We start from the raw sequence: 17,639 nt of genomic DNA on the forward strand, positions 1-17,639 counted from the left end.
AATAGAGGATACAATCCAAAATCAGGAAAAAGCATTTATGGATACTACACCTCTAATGGATACCATCAATAAAATAGCTTATGGAAAATACTGAAAACCCATAACAGCCTTACCCTATCATAAGAGACCTACTCCTGTTGACATTCAGATGGAAGAAGATTCAATACAACAGGCAGTATCTTATTCTGGAAGATCTATAGTCAATTGGCAAATAGATGGTTTATCTGAATTAAAAATATTAGATGTCATGAGACATATGACCATGTATGCCTCTGCAAATAAAATGGCAGGCAACCATGATCAAGAAGTTGCCAAAGCAATAGTAAATGGATTCACAGGATGGTTAAGAGGATGGTGGGATTTTTATGTGGATGATGACACCAAACAAAGAATTTTAAACAATACTAGACAATGGACTGGAAGCAATGAACAAAACCAAGAAGTTATCTATACAGAAAGTGATGCTGTTAATACCTTGATATACACAATCACCTTACATTTTGTAGGCAGTACTTCATTACTAGCAGCAAGATCAGAAGACTTGCTATCTAATCTACGCTGTCCTACTCTTTCTCATTATAAATGATATAAAGATGTATTCTTTTCAAGGCTTTTAATACGTGAAGATTGCCAGCTAGACCATTGGAAAGAAAAATTCATAGCTGGTCTTCCATATCTATTTGCAGAAAAAGTCAAAGAAAGACTTCGCAAAAAACACAATGGAATAATAGTATATTCATCATATACACTCGGAGAACTCTCCGCAGAAATATGTGCCGAAGGCTTAGCCCTCTGTACTGATATGAAATTAAAAAGGCAAATAGATAAACAAAAGCTCACCAAGAAAAAAGAACTTGGAGACTTTTGTGAGCAATTTGGCTATTTCTTAGATAGAAAAAATATGCCTGACTATGTCAAAAAGAAAAAGAAAAAATACAAAAAAGAAAAATATATTAAAGCCAAAAAGAAGAATAAGGATAAAGAATATTATAAAAAATCAAAGAAAAAATTAATCAATAAATTTTCTCCAAATACAAAGAAAAAGAGAAAACTCCCAGTATGCTATAAGTGTGGTAAAATAGGACATTATAAACACCAATGTAAATTAAAAAAGAAAATAGATTCATTAAATTTAGATGACTCAACCAAAACAAAATTAAAAAGTATAATATCATATGATTCTTCCTCCTCTACTTCTAGTGGTTCTTATACTGAAGAAATAAACAGTAATGATCTTGATCTTATAGGTTCAGATAGTTCTTCTACTAATACTGAGACTACTACAGAATCATCAGAAGTTTGTAGTTGTCCTTTACCTCAGCATAATGTTCACACACTCACTCAGGAAGACAATTTTATACTGGACATTATAGATAAAATAACTGATCCTGAGGAGAAAAGAGCTATCATTACCCAATTTATCAATATTACCAAAAATAAATCAAAATCACCTATTATCAAAAATCCAGATGAATATAATTTCTCTGCCATTATCAAAAGAGTAAGTGATCAACACACTTCTAAAAAAGAACCTACAATCTCTGATCTCAAAAAAGAGATTAAAGAAATAAAACCCTATAAATATATATATATAGGGTTTGTCTAGAGTTAACAACCCCTCAAAATACAAAGGTTCAAGTTAGAAAAGATTGTGATGGGTGTATTTATCCAAAAAATTATTGTTTTTTATTAAAAAATTATCTAAATAGGTAACTTACCATTAAGCAAAGACAATTTTGAAATTTTTACAAAAATATAATGGCATTTTGGAAGTTAGTATCCTAAAACTTTATTTATAGAGTGCCCATGTCTTTTAATTGAAATTTTAATTTTACGCCTTACGGCGATGACAAACATACCATTTGTCTTGTAGTAATATTTATAAATTTGCCCCACAAAAGTAACTTTTTTAAAAAAATCGAAAACAAAATTAATAAATCCACCCTTCACAACTCTCTTTATCTTGAACCTTTGTAATTTGAAGGGTTGTGAAGTTTAGAATATCACACACACACACACACACACACACACACACATATATATATATATATATATATATATATATATATATATATATATATATATATATATATAAGGTTAGAAATCCACATAAAATAAGAAACTTCATATAGATGTTACATATATCTCAAAACCAAGATATATACTCAAGATTCCTAATCTTATTGGATTTCTACTTTCTTTAGAAAACTGATTAATACCAATCTCCATCCCACACAATATGAGATTTTATTATGTGGGTGATTTTGGATATCACCATATTCAATAACCTCTACCTTGATATCAAAATCACATGCTCACCATGCCAACATCCATTGGATAGTTTTATGGATTTTGCCAAATAAATTTCTTCATCATTCTTATTAAAAATAGTGTTTGCCATCATATTTCTCCATCTTAAATAAAATAGTCGCATATTTTTCCATGTGTTTTTCTTTAATCGAAAGTATTTAAGAACCCTCTTAGATGTGAAAACAGGAATCTCAAAAGTTGGATCCCACCAAGATTGTGTACTTATTCAGCTAGAAACAAATAAGAGAGCACGAGCCATAATATGTGAAAAAAAAAACATGAAACACACACATCACAGAACACAAAGATTTAAGTGGTTCACCTCAGAAGGGTTACATCCACAGGCATGACAAATTGAAATCTACTATATCCAAATGAAAGTTACATCACAGATTTTGAAACAGAGAGTTACCCCTCTAATCCTCGACAAAAACCAGTTGAGCAAACCCTTTTAGACTTAGTCTCCCGATAGCACCATCATCGGCCTTTCATCTTTATTCCACAACAAACCAATGTCTAGAAAGAGACCATCTCCATTCCACAGCTAAACCACCATCCAGGAGGAGAACCTTGAGAGCAATAAAGACTTTCTCTCACTAAAAGGGGAAACTACCAAAAGTCTCCATGGGAACGTCTTATCTACAAGAAACCAACTTCTCAATCTACAGGTGGCACATTCGTGGTGTTTATCTCCATCGAAAGTTCTTTTCTCTCTAAGGGAGGCATTGCCGATGATGAGGAAACCCTGCCTTGCTCTTTAGAGGAATCCACCTTTCCCATATGGTGACGCTAGAAATCCACATCAAATAGGAAACATCTTATATGTGTCTCATATATATAAAGTTAGGAATCCACATTAAATAGGAAAACTCCTATATGTGTTATGTATATCTCAAAACCAAGAGATATACCCAAGATTCTTAATTTTATTGGATTTCTACTTTTATTGGATTTCTACTTTCTTTATCAATATAAATCTCCATCTTACATAGTATGGGATTTTATTATGTGGGTTATTTTGATATCACCATATCTAACAATTTGGGGCATGTGTAAATCTAACCATCACCATCACTCATAAAAAACAAGCATAAAAAAGTAATCATCATAAAATAAATTGACCAAAATAGTCTTAAAATATTTATAGTGCGAATTTGACATTCTTATAAATTGAATCAATTTGTATATTATTGGGTTCACCTCATTGAGCACATACACACTCTCAAAATTTGAGGTTAATCTAATTTATAGAAAAATAATTAAAATTCAAATATTATAATGTAATCGTGGCCTGAAATTTGGACAGTGATGATCCGTGAACAAAATATTGTAAAAGTTAGATCATAAGCATTTTTAAGTATTTTCATTTCCTCACTTTCTATCATATTAATCTTTTGGTGTTCAATAAATCAAAGAGAAAGGAGGAATGATGAGGTAGAGGTGATCTACCTGTTTTTTTTTTTTATTTGGGTAATTTAGTTGGAAAGACAGACCCCCACCCATTTTTTCAATAGATTGGGGAGGTACATTTTGAAAGTGTTAATTGGAGGTGTCAGCGTAGGAATGGATACCACGATGTGGTAACTGGATGTGGGGATGCAACCACCACGACCCCAACCCCTTTCCTAGAGACGATCTACCTCAGCTATCATAGGTGCCACACTAACACTGTTGACGCACTAAAATCGTTGATCATTTTATTATTCATCAAGATCCACCATTGGATCTTTCCCATTTAGTCTTTAGTCTTGACCAAGAATTCAACATTGATCTAACAACAAGAGAAGGAAAAAAATGATGCAGCCGTGTTTGGTACTAATAATGCTCTAGGTAAAGCCGGTCTTGCATGACCATTCTCTTTTTTCATTTTTGTAGTTTATGGGTGTGATTGAAAATTTAGGAATAAGCGGGTGTGATTCAAAATCAGGAGTAGATGTCTCACTCCATTATTTGAGCAGAAGTGAATGACCAATTCGATGGCCTACTGATAAAAATAATAAGATATGAATAATGGGTGTCGTTTCTCGAAGGTTGCAACCTTAAACAATCCAACTCATCATGTAATTTTGGTGTAATTTTTTTTTAAGATTATTTCAAAATCTATTGTTATATCTAATTATAAATTTTTAAATTCCAAAAATGGTTAAAATCTAGTAGATCTATAACCATATGAAAATCTTGAAAATAGATGGTCTATAAAATGTGTTGTAAGATACACTATTTTTGGGATTTAAAATCCTTTTTTTGTTTTTTTTTCATATTCGTACATCTCGATGTTGAGATGATCAAGTAGAGGGTTTTTCAACATTACAACAACATTTTCTTATGGATAAGATCTGCATTTTAAATTCTACACTTTAAAGTTGCAAATTATATAAACTTTTTCCATGAATCATTGCTTCAATAAAACTAATTGACAAAAAAGAAAATTATATAGATAGCTTTTATTTTTAATGATATTACAATATTGAAAGAAAGACTATGTAATCTTTTACCGGGGAATATAATTTTTTTTTATTTTTTATTTTTTTCTTTACCCCTTTCTTTTGGCAAAAGATCATTTACATGTGGTCCGCATAACAATAAAACCAAGATCTTAACAACTTAATGTCATTGAAACAACTATACATTATGCTTGAGAATAAACGATAAGATTGCAAAAAACAAAAGGAATAGTGCTGGAGATTACCTCAACCGGGCTTATTACACCCCACACCGAATCACTACCAACTGATGGCGCGGGATCAACGGCCTAGTTTCAATCTCAAACCGGGAAAGCAAATTTCTACCAAGCCACACCAATGGAACATGAATCCCTTTGAGCACAAACTCAAACCCTAGGTGAATTCTTTTAGCAACCTAGTTTGAGAGAGATGAATTCTCTTTTTGCTAAACTCTGAAACCCTTAGCTATAAATCTATATTTGAGAGATAGGAGAGAGGAACTCCATAACCTAAACACTTAGGTTCTTTCACAATGTGGGAGAGAGAGATCAAACATGAGAGAGATAAAGTTTCTTAAGAGAAAGAGATAGAAAGATAAGGTGTAGAGATTTTGAGTAGAGACAATCCCTTTTTTATACGCTTGAACAAGATTAGGGTTTTCCTTGGCTTGCCTCCTCCTGTGAGATTGAACATAGACCGTCGATCAAGGGTAACTTGTGGGGTGAGAGATCTGAGTCATCCATTCCGTAAATGGGCCATCAACATTATGGAAGGTGCTTAGACCATTATCCCCATTTCCTTAAACCATTTTCCCATCAATATATTTAAATAAATTAAATATCATCTATTCCATAAAATTGCATGATCCATGTCACATATTCCATAAGGATATGTCAAATAATATCAAGTAAATAAATACTACCAAATATAAATAAGGTAAGATCCATATCAATTCAAATTGACCATATCTCTTTAAGACAAACTTGCTAAAAAATAGATAAAGCCATGGTCAATACATCCCTTCAAAGATTTGACCACATGCCACAAATCAAAGTAACCTTATCTTAAAAGTAAATAAGAGAATCCAAAGAGGGTGGGGGCGTGCCACCCATTTGTGGCACATGTGGGCCCCCACCCACATGCCACATGGTGGGCCCATGCACACTATGGGCCCCCATGGAATATTATAAAAAAATATTATTTTTAAAATTGAATAAAATAATTTAAAATATATATTTGAATTTTTATAAATTTGTAAGAACAATAACTGTGCTTTTATAAGTCCAAAAATCACAAATAAAATATTGAGAGATTCATAAAAATTCAAATAATAAAACTAAAATCATTTCAATAATAAAATAAACATAATTAAATTAATATGATAGGAAAAGGATCTATATGGTTTTAGGAATCCTATCTACAATAACGGGGTACTCCACTTTCAACTGTGGACTACAGACCACACTAGGTTTATCGTACCGACCCAGTGTTTTCCATGACCCACAGTCCAAGCAGGGGCTCATTAGCGGGTCATCAAAGTCAAGTCGATGAATCAAGGGGTCACAATCCCAGTCTGTGGATTACAGGTTCTCCCCTAAAGACGAATCAAGGTCACCACGATCTGATGCGACCACAGCTCTATGGCGCATAGGGGTATCTCTCGTACATGCATATGCTTCACCCAAAGGTAGATATCTGGCTTTCCTGAATGATCTATCAATATGCATGTCGTGTGATTGAACATGGATGAAGTTTTGGTACCCGTCTTAATAGGCCACCATCACACACAAGGGTCACACTGTCCCTTGGCTCACTCATCCAGGCATGTTCTCCGACCTCATCAAGGGCTAACTCATAAACCCTCATCGGTTTGTTTTCATGCTCAGGTAATATGGGTTTTTCCCAACCGACTGGCCTAGTTCATAAAGCACAGTCCAGTATTTGCAAACATCGTTTCCTTAGTATGGTCCACGAGGGACCACACTCCCACTGAGTTCATGTTCCACTATATCATTTCATTTTACAAGTACTCATAAGGCCTTTAAAGGCCACATAAACCCAATATCTCCCACTTGGCCTTTGAAGGCCTTACATTCTCTCTTTCTCACTTTCTCTCATTCCCATCTCTCTCTCCCAATTACAATTTCTCTCAAGCATTTTTACTTATTATCTCAATACAATGGATTTCGTCATCATTCATTTCGCAAAAGGATTTATAAAGGCAACATATTTTCTCTTTGCTGCTCGGATCTCATCCCAAAAATGGTCGTAGCTCATCTTTCACATCGCATCGCGAATCATGGACCTGTTGTTGCAAAAGACCATCACGTACCGTCATCGCATGGGGTCGTATGTTCATGGGCTTAAAAGAGTTCTTTAAATAAGCTGCTCCTTTTGGTAGTCTTACAATCAGCACCAAGCATTTAGGTTCCATGGGTGAACAACATTATATTCTGTTGTTCTATTTGGCATGTCAAATACTAGCAGATGCTTCCACTGGAATATTTGATTTATCTGGATCTCGATCTTTCTCGATCTCACCTCATTCCTCAAGTGATAAAAACATGGTTTTATATGCTTGGAGTTCATATGGAATCGTGGCTCATTTAACACGCATATCGTCCCTGTGCTGTCGCAAAAAATTCTTACTGCCTCACAATGCATGAGGTAAAAGTCAAGTCGATTAAAATATTTCTTAACCCATACGGCCTCCTCGATCAACAAACAACATCTCATGTACTCTGCCTTTATAGTGGACAATTTTGTCACATTCTGTTTATTTAATTTTCAAGAAACTGAACCCCCTCTAAGCATGAACACATATCTAGATGTAGACTTCGCATCATCTGGATCTGTGAGATAGCTTGCACCTATATATCTGAATATCCAAGCAGCTTAAAAAAAATGTGAGACTGTAGCAGCTCCACTCAATTATTGCACATACAACATATACATACTCAACATTCCTATGCATATATCATGAGGTAGCATATCAAGTCTCATGCAATATGTAATTCAATACACGTTGGCTTCACAATATACAAAAACCTTCATGAACCATAAAGGTTCAACCACACTAGACATCTTGGTAGTAAATTCATACAAACCAAGTTATCTAATGAATATAACATGTGTTAGGGAAGCCCAACATGATGGCATTCCTACAACATTCCCTATGGTTCAAAGTCTTAGGTAATTGAGGATTCTAAATAACTAGAAACATGGGTCAAGGCATATAGGTATTTAACAAAAAAAACAGTGCATGATAGTTTTTCTCCCACTTTTATAAATACCTTCAAGACACAATGTTTTTCTTTTTAATAAAAAAAATTGACTTGGTATATATATATACGCATCCACAAGCAATAGTTATATAATAGTATGACAGTTTAAAATGATTTTCATAAAAGACTTAATGGACCTTGCAAGACTATGTGGTTTTCTCAAAACCATATTCATAGACTTAGGCTTTTTTTAAATTATCTAATTTAATTTTAAAATACATGCTTAGCCTTTATAAATCATTTTACTGCATTCACCTTTAATTTCCTACCAAGTCAAGTTCATGGCCACAAAAACAAATCATATATACCCTCTTATAATTTTATCCAAAATAAAACACGACTAAATAATGTTTATTAAAGCCTTGACAAAATACTTCTTTTTTGGCAATTATGGAGAGTTTATCAAGAGATCATCATCACATGCAACACATCATATTATAGACATTATTGAGAGGATGGTCACTAAGACTATGTTCCATCAGAACACTCCTTTTGTGCGTACATATTTGAATGAGCCACACTCATCTCTCGTATTTCATCTCAAAGCCCTTGATCAAATCACATCTCCATGTGTATCACTACCTTAAGTAGTTCATACTCAAGCACAAAGAGGCACAAAAACACAAGGTATTCAAAACCGGCACTTTCAATTTGTTAGCACTTATCACTTAATGTCCATACACTTCATACATATTCATAAAACAATTAGCCAAAATCTAACCAAAGCGCATTAAACAAAGTTATTGAATCCTCTTTCCTTATATGACCTTACCATATAATGTGGGATAGATTTCATACCTCAAAACTATTTAGTGTGGTACCTGGGCTTTCTTGATTCATCACTTTTATTTGTTTGACAAGCTTTTGTGATTTTGGAAGTGCACACAACTGATGAAGAATATATTAGTCATCGGTTTCATATGTTACGAAGTGTCAATCTCTTCGGCACTTGGATTCTCCTGTCTTATACCGTAAAGAAAATATCTTCTTCATCTCATTATTTCAAATATCACAATTTCGATTCTCCCACTGATCTTTAGAGTATCTATGCTACCACCAAGTCTCTCTATATATCCCTTTATTTCGAAGAAACCAAGATGTTTTTATAGGTATTGTATTTCTACTTCTTTCTGCTATTTTCAGATTTAATACTCTTCACATAGAGTCTCTTATCTTGCTAACTCTGTATTACAACTCTATGAAGTTGTACTATAAAAAACTATACTCATGGCATACAATAAAGCCTTTTAAAATGAGTCTTAAAGGCTTCTATAATTGGGACTTCAAGAATGTGCCTTAACATGCCACATCTTTTAATTTACTGCAGAATAGAACTTAAGCATCCCATGATAAAAATATGATATCTCTCAACTCATAAAAAGTTTATCTCTGAATCCTTTTGAGTATTGAAATAGACTCAAAAATATAAAATAATGATCAGTTCCAATCCTAAATCATATCATATAGTGAGTCTTCGTTTCAGTGACATTTATGTCACAATGTAATTTTCTCAGCAAAAAATCAGATTGAGCACCTCTCAATAAAAAACTATTTCTCTCAATTCTCAAAGAATTTCTTCTAGAAAGCTTTTGTGTTGAAACCAAATCACAACATCATAGTTTGAATCCCATAATACTTTCCTTCAGAGAAATAAATAAGTAGCATTCACGTCACAAAATAAATCATCCTACAGAATTCCAGGATGAACACTATCTAGTAAATATATCTTTTCTCTCTACCATAATGGAGTTTATTTTTCAAACCAATTTTGTTTGAAATTATACACATAATATTAACACATATATTTTCACAATCCTTATATTACTTTTTTAAGTCGGCTTGATACATACAGATATTCATGTCTTCAATGAATAACATACCAAATTACAGAAAATTCAAGATGACCTCTTTTCAATCCAAAATTTTTATTCCTCTCTTCCCGCACATATTTCACTTTCAAATAAATTTTATTAGAAAATAGACTCAGAATAGAAGTCTAAATATTTAGTGTGGACCATAAAACATTATGTTAAGTGTAGAAATAATATCATGACTTTCAAGTCATAGAAATAGTTTTCTTTGCAGAAAACAACGCTTGCGCATCATTCAATAAATCGATCATATCTTTCAAACCATAAAGAATTTCTTGATGAAACTTTTTTTGCTTGAAAGTAGCTCAAATTTGTCAATTATTGTAAAATTTCAACAAGAAATAAAATCATATGGTTGGTGGGAAAAATCACGGAACTCAATGGAAAGTTCCTGGATTTTGCATGGTCAAAACTAACACCCTTCTTTGTTGAGTCCATAACTCTGAATTCCTATAGGATCTCCCACTGAAATTTTACAGGTAAATCGTACTCTTAAATACACAAGATATCACTGAAGTATGTAATAGAAAAATACCTCATTATATTCTTCATATCTCTACTCCAAAATAGCCCAAAATACTGCTTATGTAGAGTGCCTTTTCGGTGTTGAAATATTTCAATAATTCTTAACTGCAGGTACATTTCTAGACCACAAATGTCATTAGCTTTCTTATATCTCATTCCCAAGCTTCATCTAAACCCAATAAAGATAAAAGATAACAAATGGCGTCAAGTAAGAATAGCTCTGATACCAATGAAAGAAAGATCTATATGATGTTTTACAAGGGAATACCTTTTTTTTTTTTTTTCTTCACCCCTTTCTTTTGGCAAAAGATCACTTACATGTGGTCTTTATTATAATAAGATAAATTTCAAAATAAAATCAGCATAACAGTAAAACCAAGATCTTAACAACTTGATGTCATTGAAATAACTATGCACTATGGTTGAGAATAAACGATAAGATTGCAAGAAACAAAAGGAAGAGTGCCGGAGATTACCTCAACCAGGCTTATTACACCCCATACCGAGTCACCACCATCCGATGGCGCGGCATCAACGGTCTAGCTTCAATCTCAAATAAAGAAAGCAAATTTCGGCCAAGCCACACCAATGGAACATAAGCCCATTTGATCACAAACTCAACCCCTAAGTGAATTCTCTTAGCAACCTAGTTTGAGAGAGATAAATTCTCTTTTTGCTAAACCCTAAAACCTTTAACCATAAATCCATATTTGAGAGATATGAGAGAAGAACTCTATAACCTAAACCCTTAAGTTCTTTGACAATGTGGGAGAGAGAGATCAAACATGAGAGAGATAAACTTTCTTAAGAGAGAGATATAAGGTGTAGAATTTTGGGTAGAGACAATCTTTTTTTTATAGATTTGAACAAGATTATGGTTTCTTAGGGTTCTCCTTGGCTTGCATCTTCTTGTGAGATTGAACATAGACCGTCGATTAAGGGTGACTTGTAGGGTGAGAGATTTGAGCCATCCATTCCATAGATGGGCCATCAACATTATGGAAGGTGCTTGAACCATTATCCCCATTTCTTTAAACCATTTTCCCATCAATATATTTAAATAAAATAAATATCATGCATTCTATAAAATTGCACGATCCATGTCACATATTCCATAAGGATATGTCAAATAATATCAAGTAGATAAATACTACCAAATATAAATAAGGTAGGATCTATATCAATTCAAATTGACCATATCTCTTTAAAACAAACTTGCTAAAAAATAGATAAAGCCATGGTCAATACATCCCTTCAAAGATTTGACCACATGCCACAAATCAAAGTAACATTATCTTAAAAGCAAATAAGAGAATCCAAAGAGGGTGGGGCATGCCACCCTTTTGTGGCACATGTGGGCCTCCACCCACATGCTACATGGTGGGCCCATGCGCACTATGGGCCCCCATGGAAGATTATAAAGAAATATTATTTTTAAAATTGAATAAAATAATTTAAAATATATATTTGAATTTTTATAACTTTGTAAGAGCAATAACTGTATTTATAAGTCCAAAAATTACAAATAAAATATTGAGAGATTCATAAAAATTCAAATAATAAAACTAAAATCATTTCAATAATAAAATGAACACAATTAAATTAATATGATGGGAAAAGGATCCATATGGTTTTAGAAATCCAATCTGTAATAATCGGGAACTCCACCTTTAACGGTGGACTACAGACCATACTAGCTTTATCGAACCAACCAAGTGTTTCTTATGACCCACAGTCCAAGCAAGGGCTCATTAGTGGGTCACCCATGTCAGGTCGATGAATCAAGGGGTCACAATCCCAATCTGTGGATTACAGGTCCTCCCTTAGAGACGAGTCAAGGTCACCACGACCTGATGCGACCACAGCGCTATGGTGCATAGGGGTATCTCTCGCACATGCATACGCTTCACCCAAATGTGGATATCTGGCTTTCTTGAACGATCTATCAATATGTATGCCGTATGATGGAACATGGATGAGGTTTTAGCCCCCTGCTCAGTAGGCCACCATCACACACAAGGGTCACATAGTCCCTTAGCTCACTCATCCGGGCATGTTCTCTGACTTCATCAAGGGCTAATTCATAAACCCTCATCGGTTTGTTCTTCATGCTTAGGTAACATAGGTTTTTCCCAACCGACTAACCTAGATCGTCAAGCACAGTCCGATATCTACGAACATTATTTGCTCAGTATGGTCCACGAGGGACCACACTCCCATTGAGCTCATGTTCCACTATATCATTATATTTTACAAGCACTCATAAGGCCTTTAAAGGCCACATAAACCCAACAAATATTACTAAAAATTTCCACTTATTACATGTAATTTTTCATATATTAATTTACATGTATATATGTTCTTAGGAGCCCCAAATTTTTCTCTAAGATGGCCCTTATTTCAAATGTTCGTGATCCAAAAAAAAAAGGGTATTCAAGATCCGAAATTGTGGGATTTCGGATCATGTGACGGTCAGATCATTTGATTTCGGTAACTATGTCTCTATTTTTTGAGAAAAATGATTTGAATGGCTCAACACTATAAAAAACAACCTTGCATATCTCAAATAGCAACTCCATTCAAGTCTTCCTTGACACGCAGATCTTTCTCTCTCTTGAATTTTATATCTCCAATATATATTATATATATTAAGATAGCTTAGTTTTTATTTCTTCAAGAAAATAAGATAGGTTAATTTTATTGCTCCCACATATAAGATAAGTTAATTTTTATTGCTCCTGTATGTATTATTATAATCAAATAGGTTAAATTTTCATATTTTTCAAATTTTAGATTGCCGGTACTCTCTCTCTCTCTCAAATAGTTGGACACAATTGGGGTTGAGTCGGGAATAAGTACTTATTTTAGGAGGTTTGAACCAAAAAATAAGGGGGACAAAAAATAGGAATGACTTGTTGGACAACTTTTGGGTTGAGAAGAACATACACCTAAATTTTCAAGTAATTTGGATTTATAAAAAAAAATAAAATTCAAACACGAAAAAGAATTTCTCAAAGAATTTCTTCTAGAAAGCTTTTGTGTTGAAACCAAATCACAACATCATAGTTTGAATCCCATAATACTGTCCTTCAGAGAAATAAATTAGCATTCACGTCACAAAATAAATCATCCTACAGAATTCCAGGATGAACACTATCTAGTAAATATGTCTTTTCTCTCTACCATAATGGAGTTTGTTTTTCAAACCAATTTTGTTTGAAATTATACACATAATATTAACACATATATTTTCACAATCCTTATATTACTTTTTTAAGTTGGCTTGATACATACAGATATTCATGTCTTCAATGAATAACATACCAAATTACAGAAAATTCAAGATGACCTCTTTTCAATCCAAAATTTTTATTCCTCTTTTCCCGCACATATTTCACTTTCAAATAAATTTTATTAGAAAATAGACTCAGAATAGAAGTCTAAATATTTAGTGTGGACCATAAAACATTATGTTAAGTATAGAAATAATATCATGACTTCCAAGTCATAGAAATAGTTTTCTTTGCAGAAAACAACGCTTGCGCATCATTCAATAAATTGATCATATCTTTCAAACCATAAAGAATTTCTTGATGAAACTTTTTTTGCTTGAAAGTAGCTCAAATTTGTCAATTATTATAAAATTTCAACAAGAAATAAAAAAATATGGTTGGTGGGAAAAATCACGGAGCTCAATGGAAAGTTCCTGGATTTTGCATGGTCAAAACTAACACCCTTCTTTGTTGAGTCCATAACTCTGAATTCCTATAGGATCTCCCACTGAAATTTTACAGGTAAATCGTACTCTTAAATACACAAGATATCACTGAAGTATGTAATAGAAAAATACCTCATTATATTCTTCATATCTCTACTCCAAAATAGCCCAAAATACTGATTATGTAGAGTGCCTTTTCGGTGTTGAAATATTTCAATAATTCTTAACTGCAGGTACATTTCTAGACCACAAATGTCATTAGCTTTCTTATATCTCATTCCCAAGCTTCATCTAAACCCAATAAAGATAAAAGATAACTAATGGCGTCAAGTAAGAATAGCTCTGATACCAATGAAAGAAAGATCTATATGATGTTTTACAAGGGAATACCTTTTTTTTTTTTTTTTTTCACCCCTTTCTTTTGGCAAAAGATCATTTACATGTGGTCTTTATTATAATAAGATAAATTTCAAAATAAAATCAGCATAACAGTAAAACCAAGATCTTAACAACTTGATGTCATTGAAATAACTATGCACTATGGTTGAGAATAAACGATAAGATTGCAAGAAACAAAAGGAAGAGTGTCGGAGATTACCTCAACCAGGCTTATTACACCCCATACCGAGTCACCACCATCCGATGGCGCGGCATCAACGGTCTAGCTTCAATCTCAAATAAAGAAAGCAAATTTCGGCCAAGCCACACCAATGGAACATAAGCCCATTTGATCACAAACTCAACCCCTAGGTGAATTCTCTTAGCAACCTAGTTTGAGAGAGATAAATTCTCTTTTTGCTAAACCCTAAAACCTTTAACCATAAATCCATATTTGAGAGATATGAGAGAAGAACTCTATAACCTAAACCCTTAAGTTCTTTGACAATGTGGGAGAGAGAGATCAAACATGAGAGAGATAAACTTTCTTAAGAGAGAGATATAAGGTGTAGAATTTTGGGTAGAGACAATCCTTTTTTTATAGATTTGAACAAGATTATGGTTTCTTAGGGTTTTCCTTGGCTTGCATCTTCTTGTGAGATTGAACATAGACCGTCGATTAAGGGTGACTTGTAGGGTGAGAGATTTGAGCCATCCATTCCATAGATGGGCAACCAACATTATGGAAGGTGCTTGAACCATTATCCCCATTTCTTTAAACCATTTTCCCATCAATATATTTAAATAAAATAAATATCATGCATTCTATAAAATTGCACGATCCATGTCACATATTCCATAAGGATATGTCAAATAATATCAAGTAGATAAATACTACCAAATATAAATAAGGTAGGATCTATATCAATTCAAATTGACTATATCTCTTTAAAACAAACTTGCTAAAAAATAGATAAAGCCATGGTCAATACATCCCTTCAAAGATTTGACCACATGCCACAAATCAAAGTAACATTATCTTAAAAGCAAATAAGAGAATCCAAAGAGGGTGGGGCATGCCACCCTTTTGTGGCACATGTGGGCCTCCACCCACATGCTACATGGTGGGCCCATGCGCACTATGGGCCCCCATGGAAGATTATAAAGAAATATTATTTTTAAAATTGAATAAAATAATTTAAAATATATATTTGAATTTTTATAATTTTGTAAGAGCAATAACTGTATTTATAAGTCCAAAAATTACAAATAAAATATTGAGAGATTCATAAAAATTCAAATAATAAAACTAAAATCATTTCAATAATAAAATGAACACAATTAAATTAATATGATGGGAAAAGGATCCATATGGTTTTAGAAATCCAATCTGTAATAATCGGGAACTCCACCTTTAACGGTGGACTACAGACCATACTAGCTTTATCGAACCAACCAAGTGTTTCTTATGACCCACAGTCCAAGCAAGGGCTCATTAGTGGGTCACCCATGTCAGGTCGATGAATCAAGGGGTCACAATCCCAATCTGTGGATTACAGGTCCTCCCTTAAAGACGAGTCAAGGTCACCACGACCTGATGCGACCACAGCGCTATGGTGCATAGGGGTATCTCTCGCACATGCATACGCTTCACCCAAATGTGGATATCTGGCTTTCTTGAACGATCTATCAATATGTATGCCGTATGATGGAACATGGATGAGGTTTTAGCCCCCTGCTCAGTAGGCCACCATCACACACAAGGGTCACATAGTCCCTTAGCTCACTCATCCGGGCATGTTCTCTGACTTCATCAAGGGCTAATTCATAAACCCTCATCGGTTTGTTCTTCATGCTTAGGTAACATGGGTTTTTCCCAACCGACTAACCTAGATCGTCAAGCACAGTCCGATATCTACGAACATTATTTGCTCAGTATGGTCCACGAGGGACCACACTCCCATTGAGCTCATGTTCCACTATATCATTATATTTTACAGGCACTCATAAGGCCTTTAAAGGCCACATAAACCCAACAAATATTACTAAAAATTTCCACTTATTACATTTAATTTTTCATATATTAATTTACATGTATATATGTTCTTAGGAGCCCCAAATTTTTCTCTAAGATGGCCCTTATTTCAAATGTTCGTGATCCAAAAAAAAAAGGGTATTCAAGATCCGAAATTGTGGGATTTCGGATCATGTGACGGTCAGATCATTTGATTTCGGTAACTATGTCTCTATTTTTTGAGAAAAATGATTTGAATGGCTCAACACTATAAAAAACAACCTTGCATATCTCAAATAGCAACTCCATTCAAGTCTTCCTTGACACGCAGATCTTTCTCTCTCTTGAATTTTATATCTCCAATATATATTATATATATTAAGATAGCTTAGTTTTTATTTCTTCAAGAAAATAAGCTAGGTTAATTTTATTGCTCCCACATATAAGATAAGTTAATTTTTATTGCTCCTATATGTATTATTATAATCAAATAGGTTAAATTTTCATATTTTTCAAATTTTAGATTGCCGGTACTCTCTCTCTCTCTCAAATAGTTGGACACAATTGGGGTTGAGTTGGGAATAAGTACTTATTTTAGGAGGTTTGAACCAAAAAATAAGGGGGACAAAAAATAGGAATGACTTGTTGCACAACTTTTGGGTTGAGAAGAACATACACCTAAATTTTCAAGTAATTTGGATTTATAAAAAAAAATAAAATTCAAACACGAAAAGTGGGAGTGACCGTCAGATCGGCCCAGATTCAATTTGGACCATTGGCGTTTACTGTAGTGGTCAACTAGTGGGCGTATTGAATCCACTCCCTATATATATATATATATATATATATATTATTGCAAGATAGGTTAATTTGATTGCTCCTATATATTATTATAATCAAATAGGTGAAATTTTCACATTTTTCAAGTTTTAGATGGTTGGCACTTTTTCTATCTCGTGATTAGTAGGGCACAATAGGGGTTGATTTGAGGATAGATACGCATTTTAGGGGGTTTGAACCTTAGGGGGAAAAAATGATGATGTCTTGCATGCACAATTTTAGAAAAGGAATGGGATAAAAAATAAATAAATACAC

Source organism: Amborella trichopoda, chromosome 13 (assembly GCF_054954075.1).
Source record: "Amborella trichopoda isolate Santa Cruz 75 chromosome 13, AtrichopodaSantaCruz75HAP2 v2.0, whole genome shotgun sequence".
In the NCBI taxonomy this organism is placed as follows: domain Eukaryota; kingdom Viridiplantae; phylum Streptophyta; class Magnoliopsida; order Amborellales; family Amborellaceae; genus Amborella; species Amborella trichopoda.